The following is an 18,176-nucleotide window of genomic DNA, read 5'->3' as shown; positions in this document are numbered from 1 at the left end:
GAGCCACTTAAAGCTTTTAATTTCTCATTCCAAAATAGTTCTTTCATAAAATTATATGCGAATCAACACCAATACTGTTCATCAATTCCGCAATTAAATCAAAATAATAATTAATTAAAATCCAAATCACCTTGATTAATTAAATGTAAAATATTATACATGGCGGGGTCGTCACATTTTGACAAGAAAAGTTTAATTCATTTTGCTGAATTTTATCCAAATGAATTTTCTACAATAGAGCTCATGGTGTTTAATGATCAACTTGATACATATATTGTCGACATACTCTCTAGTATTGATTTCCGATGATTGAATGGAATTGTCGATTTTGCTAAAAAAATGTTGGAGACTGGAAGAGATAATGTATATCCATTGGTTTATTTGCTCTTGACATTAACATTGATCTTGCCTGTTGCAACTGTTATTGTTGAGAGGGTATTTTCAGCTATGAATATGGTGAAAAATTAGTTGCGGAGCCGAATGGGTGATGAATGGATGAATGATAGCTTGGTTGTTTACATAGAAAGAGATATTTTTGATGGCGTTGATAATGATACTATTATAGAAAACTTTCAAAAGATGAAAACTCGTCAAGGTCAATTGTGAAAGTTTAGTGATATTTTTGTAATGAATGAAAACTCATCAGAGTCAATTGTGAAAGTTTAGTGATATTTTTGTAATAAATATTTAAGTTTTTATGATTAATATTAGCTCAAAATAATATGATCATTTTATTATTGTTGATTAAGAAAGAAAAGTTTTGAGATTGTAATTAATAACTGCCCCCTCATGTAAAATTTCTGGCTCTGCCACTAAATGTGACAACAATGAAGACAATCTACAACATACGTAAAGCAACAAGTGACTGAACAAATTTATTTTAATTCAACAATATGATATTAAAATAATCTAATTTGTATAACAATATATCAAAGAACAAACACTTCACAAAATGAGCTCCAACTAATTTCTTGTTAAACTAAAGTAAAATCATCAAAGCGAACGTCAACAAATGAGTAAAAAAAATTAGTTTATCCGGCAACACAGCGGGAGCCTCTATTTGCACACACCATTTACCCTCTTTACACACACTTAATGAATTTTTTTTATTACATTTCAGTCCCAAAATGAAACTACCAAAATAACCTTCCTCTTCTCCCCCAACCCCCGTCTCTTTCGGTCCAAAAACCTAACCCTAACCCTAACCATTATCCTCCATGGCCGTCGCCTCTCTTTTCCTCCATCACCGCCGTTACCTTTTCCTTCACCACTGCAACTCCCTTTCATTTGCGAACCCATTGCCTTCCCGCTTCTCTTCCCCACCACGTCGGGCATCGTGGAATCGCCTCCGTTCGGACTACCAATGTCGAACGAATCGCCTCCATTCGGAAATCAACCATCGAACCAATGAATTTGGTTCGACTATCACCATCCGAACAAAGCACACTGGTTCGACCATCAACATCCGAACCCCCTTTCGTCTGCGAGCCGCCGTCGCCGTTCGTCTGCGAGTCGTCGTCGCCTTTCGCGACTGAGAGGAGAGAGAGAGAAAAGGGGGGTCGCCGGTGCTGCGTCGCCGTCGGCAAGGTGGTTGCTGCCTAGGGTTAGGGTTAGGATTAGGGTTTGATCGTTGTTGGCTGGTGTAGAAGAAGGTGTGTGAATTGGGAGTGTGTGTATGGGTATACCTGGAATAAAATTGTGTGTGTTGAGTAAATTGTTTTTTTTTTTTTTTTGGTGTGTGAATTAAGAAAGATGTGTAAAAAGAGGAATGTGTGTGTAAATAGAACCAACCCAACACAGCCCTCGAATAATTAACAAAAATAGATCAAATTACTATATTACCCTCGCCTTCAAACCCCAAAACCAACCCCCCCCCCCCCCCCCCCCGCGCCGGACACAACTGCTCCATCGGAATTCGAAACCCATCTTCACTTCCTTTCGTGTTGGTGTTCGGCATTTATATTACATTATCATGAAGATCCATTATTACAGTTCAATTGATGCCGATTCTCGTGGAAAATTATATGCTGGAAGCGTTTCTTATGGATAATGTAATGCCTTACCTCTGAGATTAAACTTTCACAGAATAGTTGTTGTATTTGTTACAGGGAGTAGTGTTTGATTGAAATGCCCTTTCGTTTATTCCATTCTTACCTCTGTTTGGATGGCCAGAAAATTAATGAAAATTGAAAAGAAAATTTGAATCTTCTGCGATAATGGCGACTCTATGTAAAGTTTCACGTTCTTCTCTGTAATTGTACGGATTCTAAGAATTACGCAGCTTCAAGACTTGTGTTTTGCGGCCACAGACTGTGAGTCTGGTCTCTACTGTGGCCAAGCTATAAAGCCCATCTTATTGTAAGCTTCTTCAGCTTTGTCTCCTTTTTATTTGAGTTAATTTTCTTGTTATATTTTGTGTTTTACAACAATTCTGGTGATGGGTTTTTGTTGTTTTGTGCAATTGGTCATGGGTTGATGAATGGGTTTCCCTTTAAGCACTCATAGCTGGTGACTCGTAATCTTCAGTCAGTGTTAATGGATTGGTTTTATGGCTTTATTTTGTAAATTGGGATTTTTGTTTTGTCCTCGATGCTTTGTATGAAATTGACTAGCTTTGGATTGTTGTGTGATTAGCTTTGGGGAGAAGCATTCTTTTTCTTCCGTTTGTATGCCTATTGTTACTTTGGTACAGGCAGTGGACAGAGAGAGATTAGAGAGAACACAAGAGAGCGATTATAGTGCTAGGGTTAAAATTGGTATTTTCAAAATTTTAATTGATGGCATCAGCCCTACCTATTAGTTGACATAACAATTGACTAACAGAGGGAGAAAATTGTAATGCGATTGGAAACCATAGGGAGGAGATATAATTTGTAGAACCACAAGGATACTAATGTATTTGCTAGAAACCTTTGGGCAGGTCACTCTCTGTCTCTTAGTTTATGGCGAATGGGTAGTCACATAGAAGGTGAAGAAATTCGGTGAAATACTCTTGCTGAAATACTTATAGCAGGCGTCTTTCAAAATTGTTTTTTTCTTCCAAAAAAAAAAATAAAAAAAATCAATAGATTCAAGTGATGCTCCTTTTGTCTCTCTCATACATTATCCTTTGCAAGCCCCTAATTGAAGCTGCACATGATGAGATATCCGAAAATCTATGGAAATAAAGTTGGCAGTGATAACAAACTCTGAACATGTTATTGTCCTCTAGTAGTATACATGAAATGAAGTTGTACACTTGAGAAACTAGACTATTTCCAACAAAAAATAAAAAAGAAGAAGAAGAAGAACCTAGAATACAAAAGGGTGGTACAGATGATTTGCATTCTATTTATTAGCTTACTTGTCGTCTTATGGGGTTTCAAATGCCTTACTTTTCTCAAAAAGTCCAGGTCAGTTGTGAATTAAGTCATTTGATTTTGGTGCCATTTTGGTTAGACTATTCTGATGAGCATGACTGATTGTTCATACTCAACCATTTTGGACCACTAATTGATAGGAATCTGTAAAACTTTCCCAAAAGAATAGTCTGCTCTCGAATTTGATAGTCTTTGAGAGGGATGACTTGATGTGTTTGAAACTTCTTCGGTGTTGATGAGAACAGCTTCATCATGCTCCATCAGAGAAGAAGATATGAAGCCATTTGGGGTGGCTCAACCCTTTAGGAGGTTAGAGGCAAAAATTTTAAATCAGATCTTTTATATTTAAATATTAATTTTTATTATTTTAGTTTCATCAAAATTAATTTTTGTTACTTTTTGTGATGCAAAATTACTAATTAAGCTTTTGTAATCAAGTTTGTACAACATATCATTTTCAAGGATAAATTGCAAATACACTTAATCTTTCTTGTGATATAGTTAACCATAGGTAGGACTTTATAAATTTTAATTTTGATATACTTTTTTCGACAGAAGCAATTGTTATGGTTATTGTCAGTAATATTTTGAAAGCAATACTTGCATTTGAAAAATAATCTAGATTTTTTAAATATAATTTAGTATGTCAATTGGTGTATTTTACTTTCCTAATATTTGTATGAATTCTTTTGAAATTTTAAATTTGGAAAAACTGTCAATTTTATAAAAATCATCAAAACTTACAAAATGAAGACAATATTTTTCAAACTGCCATCATCTAATTTTATTTTATTTTTAAATTAAATAAAAAATAAAAGGATAATTAAAGCTGGCCAAAAAGTAAAAAAACATGGGATTTACAAAAGAAGCATTGAAAATATGAATTTTGTAAACGGTTTCCCTAAAGACTCTTGTCAAGAAGTTTGAAAATGTTATACATTATTTATAGAAGTGTGTGAATAAAATGCCCTACCATTTCAAATTTTATTAACCAATTATTTCGTGATACTCATTAACAAGACTCAACAAATTTATAAGTATTGTATGGGCATCACACGAAATGAGGCCTTCCCAATTTGTGTGCCCAAGGCAATGGCGTTAATGGCCTTGCACTTGGGCTGGCACTGCAAGCCATTTACCCAATCAACAATGAACAAGAAAACAAGGGGAAACGAAAATTTATATGGTCCATGAATTTTGTAATCCAAAATTCCTAAAATCTGGCAGTTCCAAAAGAAAGGTGCATTTAGAATTTAGAAAAGTATGCTTTTCTAAATAATGACCCAATGAGGGGGAAAGGCAGACTTATTGCAAATAATGATCCAATGACCCAATGATGGGAACGCAAGACTTATTGCAAGAGGTCTTGAGATGATCTTTATATTAGATTAGATAGTAAAGATGGAGAAAAGAATGTTACAAACTTGCTAAAATGAGAGAAAGGAAAACAAGAAACTTTAATCATGTTAAGTATATTATGAGAAAGGATTTGAAGGACTTAGTAAAGGATGAGGAGATTAAGAAAAGTTGAAAACCTTATTTTGAGTAATTGTACTGATTTTCAAGAATTATGCAGCTTCTAGACTCACACTCTGCGGCCACTAGCTGTCAATGTAATATCTACTGTGGAAATTCTCCCACAATGAGTAAGCATTAACCAGTCTGCACCAGAGACCAAGCTATAATACCCACATTTATTGTAAGCTTCTCAAGCTTTTCTCCTTTTTCTTTGAATTCTATAATTTTATTGTTGTATTGTGTGTTTTACAACAATTCTGGTGATGGGTTTCTGCTGTTATGTGCAATTGGTGATCTGTAGGTCAATGGGTTTCCCTTCAAGTATTCATGGCACCCATAATCTTCAGTCACTGTTAATGGATTGGTTTTATGGCTTTATTTGGTAAACTGGACTTCAAGTCTTTGATGCTTTATATAAAATTGGGTGGCTTTAGATTGTTGTGTTCTGGGGAGAAGCATCTTTTTTGTTCCGCTTTTATGCCTGTTTGTTAGTTTGTTACAAGGCAGTGGAATGAGAGATCAGAGGGAACACAAGAGATGGAATATGTTACTAGAGTTAAAATCGGTATCTTAAAACTTTTAATAGCGAACATCATCCCTATGTATTAGTTGACCTAACAGTTGATTAACAGATAGAGAAAAATTGTAATGTGACTAAAAAACATAGGGAGGGGGATGCAATTTCCAGAACGCAGAGGTACTAATGTAGCTAGAAACCTCAAGGGAAATTCAGTGGAATTTACCCTATCCATGGTAGACTTCTAATACTAATCTTTCTTTGTCTCTCTTATTTAATGGTGAAGGGAAAATAATAGGCCTACTATATTACTAAGCAGCCACTTAGAAGGTGAAAAAATTCGGTGAAATTGAATCAATTGATGCTCCTTTTATCTCATACGTAATCCTTAGGAAGCCCCTAATTGAAGCTGCACATAATGAGATGTCCAAAAATCTACGGTAATGAAGAAGGTGACAGTGATAACAGACTGGACTTTTATTTTCCCCTAGTAGTATGCATGAAATGGAGTTGTTTAATTGAGAAGCTAAACTATTCCCGTTAAAAGAAAAGTAAAAGAAGAAGAAACTATACTATGAAAGAGTAGTTGGAATGATTTTCATTCTATTTACTAGCTTACTTTTCCTTTCTTATGAAGTTTCAAATGCCTTACTTTTCTCAAAATTCCAAATCGACTGTGAATTTGGTAGTCTGAATTTAGTGCCATGTTGGTTTAGACTATTCTGATGAGCTGACTGATTGTTCATACTCATTGGGATTCCCTCAATGGTATTCCAACCCTTTGGACCACTAATTGAAAGGAATCTTTACCTGCTCTCCAATTTAGTGTCTAATGGAGAGAAAAAGAAGGGTATATTGTGCTGATAGTGGTATCAGTGTTTGTTATTTGTATGCTTATCCTATAGATTAAATGAAAATAAGTAAATAAAATGATCAATAGAAAACAAAAAATGGCAAATTCTCGAGTTGACATTGACCGGGATGACTGAATATGTGTTTGAAACTTCTTCAGTTTCAGTGAGAACAGCTTCTTCATGCTCCATCAGAAAAGATACAAGCCATTTACGCAATCAACAATGGACAAGCAAACAAGGAGACACAAAAAATTGTATGGTCTATGAATTTTGTTATCCAAGATTCCCAATATCTGCAGTTCCAATTGAAAGGTACATTTAGAATTTAGAAAAGTATGCTTTTCTAAATAATGACGCAACGAGGGGGAAATGAAGACTTACTGCAAGAGGTCTTGAGTCTAACTTTTTTCTGTTTCTTTTTTATTTATTTATTTGTTTCATTTCTTATAAATTGAATAAATAATGGGAAAACAAAGGTAGTCCATGAATTGTATGGTCTATGAAGTGGTTTACACTAAGGACTAAGGAGGAGGTGTATTCTCATTATTAACTCCTCAGCTCAGTGGCTTCAAGGTATGTTCTGAGTCATGATGGTGTCGTTGAGCGCTGGACATGGATTGATCGAACACAGGAATGGGTCCTTTACTTGACTGGACCAACCGATAACTGTGATAACTATAAATGGTGCGGTCCGAATGGTAACTCTAACATTGGAAACTCACCGGCCTGTGGTTGTTTGAGTAAGTTTGTACCCCAGAATGGGGAAATGGAGATTGGTCTAATGGGTGTGTTCGGAGGACACCGTTGGAATGCCGTAATGGGGATGGATTTCTCAAGTATTCGGGGTATAAAGTGCCAGACACATGGAACTCCTGGTTTGATAGGAACATGACACTCGGGGAATGCGAGATGGTATGCTTGAAAAACTGCTCTTGTATGGCTTACGCAAATTTAGACATAAGAAAAGGTGGAAGTGGCTGTTTGTTTTGGTTTGATGAGTTGATTGATATGAAAGAGTTAAATGCAAATGTGCAAGACATTTACATAAGGATGGCTTCCTCTGAGTTAGGTAAGAATTCATACCAAACACATAGATTAGTGAACATAGATTGATTAGATTATATCTCTGTAAGAACCATGTAGTTAACTATACTGGACCTTTACATTTTTTCCTTAAAAAATTTCTCACTATATTACTTTTCTACATCTAACTGCAGTTTAGCAAAAGGAGAGTTCATTTCGGTTTCATCTTGAATGTTGATCTTTGTTGTGGGAATTCAATCTGGATGATACTTACACTACTAGAAATATAGCTTTTCGCTTCTTTTTTTTTGCGACTGATTGTTTGGCCGTTGCAAAAAAAAAAAAAAAAAAAAAAAAAAAATGCAGTGGCAAATCAGCTGAAGCAAATTAGGGAAAGCAAAAAAATTTCATTTTACTTGTTATTCATGTGCCCAATTTATTTTTCTCATTTTCTTTTATTTATTTTTCATTTGACTTAAACCGCTGATTGTGTAAAACTTGCGCTAGACTCTCGTTTCCCAAATCTGATGTCGTTCAATCGTGATTTGGAGAATCCAAGAGAGAGAAGGGCAATTGTCTAAACACAGAGGAGAATTCAAGAGATCGTGATCGATCTCTCGCTCGCTCTTCTCTCCCTTCACTTCTTATTTTACGAGGCACAGAGGAGAATCGAAGAGAGAGGGAAGGAGATCGAGGCCGTATGATTTGGATCTCTTTTGATCTAAATCGATTTTAGGCCTTCGTGATCTAGATAGTTTGATGCAATTGCTCTGCCCTAGTTTGTTATATGATCTGATTTAATCTATTCTTGTACTATTGTTCTGTTCAATTAGAGCTTCGATTTTAGAAATGGAGCAAAGTGCAAGGCCAATGAATAGGTGTGGAGTTCTCTTTCACTCTCTTTCTGTAATCTCATCTTCTCTCCATTTTTACGGCTAAGGCCTTTTTCTTTTTTTTAATGGATTTTACTAGTTTTTGAATTTTATTGTTGATTTGAATTTAGTTACTCTATTACGTCGATCGTTCATTTGAACCTACTCTGAATTGGAAAATCAAATTGCTCTGTATGTATATTTGTTCTTGTTTGTGAAATCAAGTAGTTCCTACTGTCACCATTTAGTCTTCAATTATTGCTGCATTTGGTGAATTTTGTGTTTTGTGAGTTCAGTATATAGCATCTGTGGATTGGTACTCGTTTTGATTGAATGAAAAGTTTTGATTCCTAGATTTGTTTCATTGATTATCAACAAGTTTGAATTTGTAAAGGCAAGAACTGGTAAATTTGAAATTGAAAGATAAAATGTCCTAGTGTTGAAATAAAATCAGACAAATATGAGAAAAATAAAAATAAAAAAATATATGCTCACTTCTCACTAACAAATAGCTCTTGCTTCTTGATTACATTGTAAAATAAGATCAAAATCTTGTTGCTACCAATTAATTTTACAAATTCGTGGAAAGGTTAGCAATGATATATAAAAGAAACTAAATAAATGGTAAACAACAGCAAAAAGCCAAATGAGAATCAAACTGCTTATTTTTTATTTTTTATTTATTTTTTAAACTTGCATTTCATATATCAAGGAACACAACAAGTTAACTCTATTCTTTTGCTTTTTTCTTTTTTTTTTTTAATTTTTAATTTATTTTAAATTTTTTTAAATTTTTTTTACTGTAAATAATTAGTCCAACAGTAACTTAGTATCATTCAGTTGAAGAATAAAAAGAAAATAAACAATGGATTCCTAATCTCGGAGAGGTGGTCAGATAAGATATTTTTTGGAGAATGTATCCTACATAGTTTCTATCTGATTTTGAACACTTTTTGTATGTTTCACAGGAAGTACCTGTAATGTATTATTATATTATTGTGTAGTGCAGGTTTATGTCCCTTGAAAATACTGCTAGTTATGAAGAGTTCTTGTATATGTAGACACAATTTTATTACATGGAAATGCCCCTTTGTGATCAATTTTTTTTTTTTTTGGGTCAAACCAAATGGAGATTGAATTTGCTCTCAGTTTTATTGAGATGAATGTGAACCATCCTCAAGTGACCATTCATGGGGGAAAAAAATTAAAAATGAAGGAACACTAATTGCTTTGTATATTTTGTGGATAAACCATTACTTCTAGGGAACTGGGTTTGCATGTTAAACTCTATGCATTGGCTAAATCATAAAATACTAAAGCAAATCCTGCTTTAACATGCTACATGAATTGGTGTTTCTCCTGGAGAAGGCACCGGGGCAACAATGTCTGATGATGATGTTTGATGGAAGTTTTGATGGATCTGACACCATGGGATTTGGTCCTCTTATCCCAACAGAGAGCAAGAGATCATTGATGGAATGTGTAAGGCAAGAGCTAAAGCATGAATTGCAAATATCTGGTTATGTTATGTTTTGTACATTTTCAGTGTCACTAACATTCTTTTCCTTTTCTTTTCTTTTTTTTTTTTTTTTTTTTTTATTTCTTTTGTTAAATATAGGGTTACAAGGAGAAACTTGTGGACAATAGGGAGGAAATTTTACGAAAGAGAAGGGCTGGAAAACTCCCTGGTGGTACCACCTCTGTCTTAAAGGCTTGGTGGTAATCACATTCTAAGTGGCCTGTAAGTGTGGTAGGTAGAGTTGAGTGTGTTAGGTGAGAGTTGAGTGTGGTAGGTAGATGTAAGTGTGTTAGGTGAGAGTTGAGTGTGGTAGGTGAATATGTTTTTCCCTTCTATATATAGGAGAGTCATTGTATACAAAATAAATATCAATCAATAATACATCAATTTTAACATGGTATCAGAGCTATAGGTTAAGCTCTTGGTGCTCTTCGCCTTCTGGCGGGCGGCAACTTTGCCTTAACCGCCCGCCAGACCTCAACCAATTGAAACCTCCAACACATACCTCCTCTCCAATCACCGCCAATAACCACTGCAGCAAAACAGATGGTACTCGAGAATCGAACCCCGTTAATGGTTGCTGCCATGTATGGCAGTGTTGATGTTGTAAAACTAATACTCTCTTTATCCGAGGCAGATGTAAATCTTTCCTGTGGCCCAGATAAGAGCACTGCCCTTCACTGTGCTGCATCTAGTGGATCTGTCAATGCTGTTGATGTTGTACAGATGTTGTTACTTGCTGGTGCAGATCGCAATTTGACTGATGGCAATGGCCATAGACCTATTGATGTTATTGTCGCTCCTTCAAAGTTTCCTGACTTGAAAGATACCCTTGAAAGGCTCCTCAGGAATGATGATTCTGTTCATCTACCGGACATTAAGGTATCCTTTGGTGGTGAGAAATCGAATTCGTCATCACACTTATCGTCTCCAGAAAATGGTCCCTTGTCTTCTGCTGTGGATTCAGCATCATCACTAAATAATTTTAGGTTGAGTGATACCTGAGCATCCTCTCCGCCGGAGAGGAAAGAATACCCGGTTGATCCTTCTCTTCCAGACATCAAGAACAGTGCATATTCCACTGATGAATTTCGGATGTTTTCATTTAAGACCTGGCCTTGTTCTCGAGCGTATTCTCATGATTGAACTGAGTGCCCTTTTGTTCATCCGGGTGAGAATGCCCGAAGAAGAGATCCAAGGAAGTTTCATTACAGTTGTGTGCCTTGTCCATATTTTCGTAAGGGGCAATGCAGACGTGGGGACTTGTGTGAGTATGCTCATGGGGTTTTTGAGTGCTGGCTACACCCAGCACAATACAGGACCAGACTCTGCAAAGATGGCACAGGTTGCTCCCGCAGGGTTTGCTTCTCTGCTCACACATCTGAGGAACTTCGGCCACTATACATGTCTACAGGATCTGCTGTTCCATCCCCCCGATCATCCACTTCTGCTGCTACTTTCATGGATATGGCTGCAACATTGAGTCTTTTGCCTGGTTCTCCGTCAGCAGTTGGTGGCATGGCACCTTCTCCTTTCAATCCACCCATGTCCCATTCTGGAAATACTATTACGCACCCATCTATGGCTTGGCCACAGCCAAATATCCCCACTTTACATCTGCCAGGAATCAATTTACAGACAAGCCGTCTGAGATCATCTCTTAACGCCAGGGACATCCCCGCTGAGGAGCTTGAAATGCTCCTAGAATTTGAAGTTCAGCAACAGCAGCTTTTGAATGATATGTCATGCTTCTCGCAGACACATCTTAACACCTCCTCCACAAAGCTTCCTGTTCATTCGAAAACCCTAACCCCTTCGAACCTTGATAAGTTTTTCTCCACAGAGGAGATGAAACTGCAGGAGACAGTGAATGAAGAGCATATGAACATTACCTTTGCAGAAGCAAGAAGGGTAGCTTCCCAGTATCAGAGGGAGGCAGAAAAATGCAATGCTGCCACAGAGACTTGTGCCCAAGTTTGTCATCTTGTTAAAGCAAACAAATTCACTCTCTCTCTCTCTCATCTTTCCACTTTCAAACCCACAATCCTTTTTTTTAATCAACCCACTCCCTCACTTTCTTTAAACCCCTCTTTCCCTCACATGGGCTTGTCCCCTCTCTCTCCTCCGTTTGATTTCAAGACTTGCCCTCCAATGGACTTGTCCCCTCTCTCTCCTCCGTTTGATTTCAAAATCCATTATTTTTATTTATTTTCTCCAAACCACTTTCCTTATTTCCCCATCTTTCATTTTGATTTCAAATATATTTTTATTATTTCTTTCTTTATTTTTCTTTCACATTATTTTTAATCTTTTTCAAATTCCATTCATACCATATAGCTTTGCACACCAAACCATAATTTATTCATCTCAGGGATCAACCCCGATCACAATTTTACACACAAAAAAAAAAAAAAAAAAAACAAAAACAAAAAAAAAAAAACAAAAAACAAAAAACCAAACCACAACACCAAAAGATTTGTTTTCTTTTCTGCAAACGGTCACCCACCGACCTCACTTCTTCGCCTATTCCGCCGGTCTCTTCTTCTTGCCTCCGTCCTGGGCGGCCCTTGATGGTGCTGCCTCCGAGTTTCCCACTCCACTGGGCACGATCACTCCACCCTGCTCCTCCACTACAGCATATGGCGGACCTCCAAATCGGAACATAACGGTGGCCTTCCGCTTCAGCTCCTTATTTTCCGCCTTTAGCACACTTATCTCTGCTCGCGCATCCTTATACATGCGTTGGAGCAGAGCCAGTTGGGCGTTTAACTGCTGCACCTCATTTGTCCTACTCTGCAGCCGGTGCGACAGGTTTGTGACCGCCGTCATGGTCTCCACACATGACTTCAAAGTATACTGATTGGCCTCAATATCAGTTTGCACCGCCATTTTTTGCTCCACCGACCGCATCGGAAAGTTCAACGGAGCAAAACCAGAGGCGCTTGGTTGAGGTTCACTGGCCACCGCACCAGTTATCTCTCTTGTTGACTCGTTGAGGTCGGGAAAGAGAGTGAGCAGACCACGGGACGAAGAGGCCATATTCTGGGTAGCTGAACGGGAAGACGAGGCCATGTTATGGGTTGCTGAGTGTTTCAGAGAAGGGTTGGTTACAGAGTGTTTCACGATTTGCAGCTCTTAGCGACAAGCTCTCAGAGAACGAAGAGGTTTCAACTGGTTTGTTATGCTTCCAAGCCTCAGCCTCCGCTTCGGTTTATAAAGACCATGATGAAGAGGCAGACACGCGCATCGCGCGCCATTTGATGCCAGACGACAAAACGGGCGCGCAAGCCAAGGTAGTCACGCGCCTCGCCATCATGTCCGGCACTCCTTTTTATGTATTGGGCACGCCTTTTGATGGCACGCCTTTTTATGGATTGGGCACGCCTTTTGATGGCACGCCTTTTGAAAGATTGGGCACACCTTTTGAGGGTGCGACTTTTTAGGGGTCCGACAAGACTCTGTAAACTGTCCCGACATTGATTCCGGTTAGTTTCTACAAGGGTCCAGCAAGACTCCATAAACTGTCACAACAACTGTCACAACATTTTCTGCTACAACGGTCCGACATGACCCCATAAACTGTCTTCTACATCAGTCCGACATGACCCCATAAACTGTCCCGCCATTGCTCCCGGTCAACTTCTACATCGGTCCGGCATGACCTCGTAAACTGTCCAGACATTATCTTCTCCAACGGTCTGACACGACCATACCGTGTCTCCTATCCTGTTTTATTTTATTTATCAGTTTACTTTCCTATTTTGTTACTCTCTCCAAACTCAAGTTGGTTAGTATCTATCCTCCTTGAGTTTGAGGGGGGCTGTAAGTGTGGTAGGTAGAGTTGAGTGTGTTAGGTGAGAGTTGAGTGTGGTAGGTAGATGTAAGTGTGTTAGGTGAGAGTTGAGTGTGGTAGGTGAATATGTTTTTCTCTTCTATATATAGGAGAGTCATTGTATACAAAATAAATATCAATCAATAATACATCAATTTTAACATGTCTATACCCAACGGTAAGTGTTTGCTTATCACTCCTTTAGATTGTGCGTTCAGTTTGGTGAATGGGAAGCATAATGCACTATTTATTTGAATGGGTTGCATTAGTGCTATTGGTGAGCAATTATGAGTTAACATTGAGGCTTCAACTAAGTTTAGGCAAGCTTGTCCTTATGTGGCCTTGATAAATTTAACAGTCTATTTGGTAACCTACGTGAGAAAGAGAAGAATGAAAAGATTATAGGTGCTGGATGCATCTAGTGGGCAACAAACTTCAAAAGAAGATGAACAGGTAAGACTATTTGAACAAACATTGAGCAATCCATAATCTGAATAGTGAGCTTATTGATTCTTTTTTTTTTTTTTTTTTGAACAATGAGCTTATTGATTCTGTTCTTGATGTTGTGAGGAGGGAGGCTGAGAATTATGATTATGTTAATAATTGCTTGTTGCTTGTAGTGTTTCTTTTTCTTTTCCTCCAAATGGTGTATATTGAGATCATGAATTAGATATTTAAGTATTGATTCTTATTTTCATTGATACTGCTAACTAATGAAAATCATGCTCAGACGTTAGTGAGTATATTGTTAATTCCTTTTTCTTTGGCTTTGTAGGTGTGATCAGACGTTAGTGAATATATTGTGCAATATTTGTGTTCTGTTAAAAAGGGATGGTGCTGTTGGGTTGTTAATATTGTCTGCCTTCCCATTTTACCATGTGCGCATTTCCAGAATATGATAGCAATTTAGTTTTGGAGGCTTATTCCAGGAATTGAATTTCTTTAATGGGGTTTGACTTTTTTTTAGAGTGAGGATCATAATGTTGTGGAAACAGTTGAAATTTAAACCATTAATATCAATCTACATATTTTATTGCACATTGCTTTGACAATAGCCATGACCTTAAATTTTTTTCCGCTTTCCCTATTTTTAATTTTGATATATTTGTCATTTATTTCAGGAGGTTCGGGTAAGATTTATTGGGTTTGGATCCGAGGAGGATGAATGGGTAAATGTGAAAAAGGCTATCCGCGAACACTCTCTCCCCTTGGAGCATTCAAAATGTGGAAAACTGGAAGTTGGAGATCTGGTACTCTACTTTCAGGTAGTATTATTTTTTCTAGTTCATGTTTTCAAATGTTAAAAAAATACATATGGCACATGGTATTACGTCCTTCATTTTGGTGGTTTGGGCATATTTATTAGGAGACGAGATTTTGGTGAACATTGTGTGTTGACAAGGTTGTTAGGTCACCAAACTTCTGATCTCTAATTTTTCTTTTTCTTTTTTTCCAGATTGATTTTAGTCGCAATATATAGAAAAATTGTTGCAATAAGAATTTTTTAACCTTTATGAGATGTATTTGGTGTTGGTAACTTTCATGGGTACACATATATATGAGATAGATTGATATTTCTGTTATGTGTTTAAATTAATTTGTTAATTTGATGTAATTTTTTATAAAAAAAATTGTCAAGTGCTTGCAATTGATATTTTTGTTGTAACAAATGCATATATAATTTTTATAATGAATAATTATTTGCAACAAATGTTATTGAAAACTATTTGCGATGGTAACAAGATGGTTGCCAAAAAACATGTTAGCATTTTTTTTTATTATTTGCGACGGCAAAATAGCTGTCGCCATAAGTAGTTTAGGCGGTCTCAATTATTTGCGACCACTACTTTGCCGTCACAAAAAGTATTTTCCATCCTTACATTTGTGACTCCTATTTGCTGTTGCAAAAGGTCTTTTGTGATTATTTTTCTATTATTTGCAACGGTTTGTGGCGGTCGCAAAAAAGTACTGTTCCTAGTAGTGTTATTACCCATCTAAACCCACATGCCCACCACAGTAGGTTCTACTTGTATTTGTATTTGAGCCAATTTTGACCTCGGTTTATTATCGTTTGGATTTTTATTTATATTGTGTTATTTTAGAGTTCTAGAGTTATGATGATCTTTGATCTCTATGCTCAAAGTGAAGCTGCATCATTCTTCACAATGTAGGCTTGGCAGCAGAATTGTGTAGGTATGGGAGGGGCCATGGCACCCCCCATTTAAAAAATAAAATATTTATATTTTTTCATAAAAACATAGACCCATAAAGTGACCTCCACTTAAGGTTGTGTTTGGATCAAGGATTTGAAGGAGATTTGTAGAGGGGAAGAACAAGAGAAGGGAAAGTAAAAAATTTAGCTTATATTTTATTTATTTTTCCCTATCCTTTTATTTTCTTTCCACAAATCTTTTGTCAAATTCTTGATCCAAAAACAACCTTAGTCTTTTATTTTACTGAAGACCCTGGTTTAAGAAGGAAGGCTAAAAATCAACTAAGCTAATTAACTTTAAAAAAAAAAAAAATGCATTGGTTTAAAAAAACATGACTACCAGATTTATTTATCAATACAAGAATAGCGATAAAAAAGTCCAATCAACCATCTTCACTTTTATCAGCACCTACATTGTCTTTCTAATACAGAACTCTTTTTTTGGCTGTGTTACACGGACTCTTCTATTTCTCCCATAGTACCCGTGTCCATTGGATATGACATGGGTAAGGTTGTGGGATATGTACCCAATTTAGACACTGAGATCCTTTAATTTGTGACAATACACGATGAAGAAGAAACTCACATTTGTTAGTAAAGCAATATTTTTATACTCCCACATAAATTAGATATAGAAATTTCATACTTTTTCTTGAATCCTATTTAATTTGTAATATATTTCTACGTAATGTAAAATATCTCATCCGAAAATATTATATAACATGCAATATATATGTGCATATGACGTGTCCTCGTACCCATATCCAATTTTGGATACGTACTCTAAGATCCTAATATTTAAAATTATGAAAGTCTGATGCTTGGATATACACCCGCATACGATACTCATACCCGAGTTCATGTACCATAGCTTTTTGGTCAACTTTAAGTGTCAAAATAAATTGTCAATACCTTATCATCATCAAACAACTGAACTTATATTGTTGAGATATTTTACTAATATTATTTTTATGATTTTGTCTATCTTATATAAAATTATAGAAATATTTCCTAATAGCAATTTTAAAATTAAAGATGATAAAATTCTACCTAAAATTTTCTGTCACAAGAAAGATTAAGTGAATTAGCCACATTATCAAGTGAAAATAACATATAATGAAATTTGAATATAAGTTTTGATTATTAGTTATTTTTCCATCTTAAAAAGAGAGAATAAATTTAAATAAAAAATAAAGAAAACAATATTGAAAATTGTAATGACCTCATTTAAAATTGCCCCTTTTGACCTCAAATTATCTTGAGTTGCGCTGATTGGTGGAAATACTTTCTTGTTGTTTGAGTATTTTGTTGCCAATCCCAGCTTAATTCTTCGTCAAACTCAACATCTCTTGAGAAGAAATTTTCGTTGTATCGGGAGTATATAGTTTATATCTCGCTCCACCATAGCCTATAAAGACACATTTATCTCCTTTATCTTCAAGCTTTGTTTGTCTGGCTTCTGGCACTTTGGCATATGCAATGCAACCAAAAATTCGCAAATGGTTGACCTTTGGTTTGTTGTTGCTCCAGGCTTCTTCTGGTGTCTTGTTGAGCAATCTTTGTGGTGGAAATCTGTTGAGCAGGTATATTGCAGTAGAAACTGCTTCATCCCAAAATTCTAGGGGCATATTTTTCTTTTTGAGCATGCACCGAACTACATTTAGGATGGTTCTGTTTTTACATTCAGATACACCATTCTGCTGGGGAGTATAAGGAATAGTGTATTGATGAACTATTCCATGAGCTTTTCAAAACTCATAAAATTCTTTGGAAGAGTATTCTCCTCCACAATCTGATCGGATTGCCTTGATGAAATAACCACTTTGTTTTTCGATGAGGGTTTTGAACTCCTTGAACTTCTGAAAGACTTCACTTTTCTCTTTAATAATGTAGACCCATGTCTTACTGCTGTAATCATTTGTGAAAGTAAGAAAATATTTGTTCCCGCCAAGAGAAATAGGAACAATTGGGCCACAAACGTCTGAATGGATTAGCTGTAGCGGTTGAGTTGATCTTCTTGTTGGCATGCCTTTGAAGCTCTTTCTGTGTTGCTTGGCAGTGAGGATCCTTCGCAAACTTTCTTAGGGGGTTTTAGCCATGGTATGCCTGTCACACTGTTTCCTTTTGACATGTTCTATAATCCTTGAAAATTCAAATGTCCAAATCTAAGGTGCCACAAAGTTGAATTATTTTTAATTTTTTGCTCTAAGGCATCTAGAATAGGCATATTGATTTCCTCGGAAAATTAATGGAAACATGTGATTTCTTGTCATGTTGACATTTATGACTAATTTGTTATGTTGATCCCATAGTGAGAGGCTTGAATCCTTTATCTAAATTGAAAAGCCTTTCAAAACATTACTCTTCATGTTAGGCACATAATAAACATTGGAGATAAATTGATATTCTTCATTGCTTAATTTAATGCCAATCGTTCCTTGGCCTTCTACGGGTCGCTTTGTGGAATCTC

At 36.3% G+C, this 18,176-nt stretch overlaps 1 non-coding gene across 1 annotated transcript; it reads left to right on the top strand.

Annotated features, from left to right (window-relative positions):
* Positions 1–10,007: 10,007 nt before the first annotated feature.
* On the top strand, positions 10,008–18,043 carry LOC114272527 (zinc finger CCCH domain-containing protein 56). The gene is made up of 5 exons (XR_014336845.1): positions 10,008–11,821; positions 14,270–14,372; positions 14,616–14,759; positions 17,237–17,289; positions 18,019–18,043. It is a non-coding gene; the product is annotated as a zinc finger CCCH domain-containing protein 56 (transcript).
* The last annotated feature ends 133 nt before the right edge of the window (positions 18,044–18,176 follow it).

The sequence above is a fragment of the Camellia sinensis genome, chromosome 7, assembly GCF_055761805.1.
Source record: "Camellia sinensis isolate YWXY chromosome 7, ASM5576180v1, whole genome shotgun sequence".
Classification (NCBI taxonomy): domain Eukaryota; kingdom Viridiplantae; phylum Streptophyta; class Magnoliopsida; order Ericales; family Theaceae; genus Camellia; species Camellia sinensis.
The sequence above is the reverse complement of the archived record's forward strand: the minus strand, read 5'-3'. Positions and strand labels throughout refer to the sequence as shown.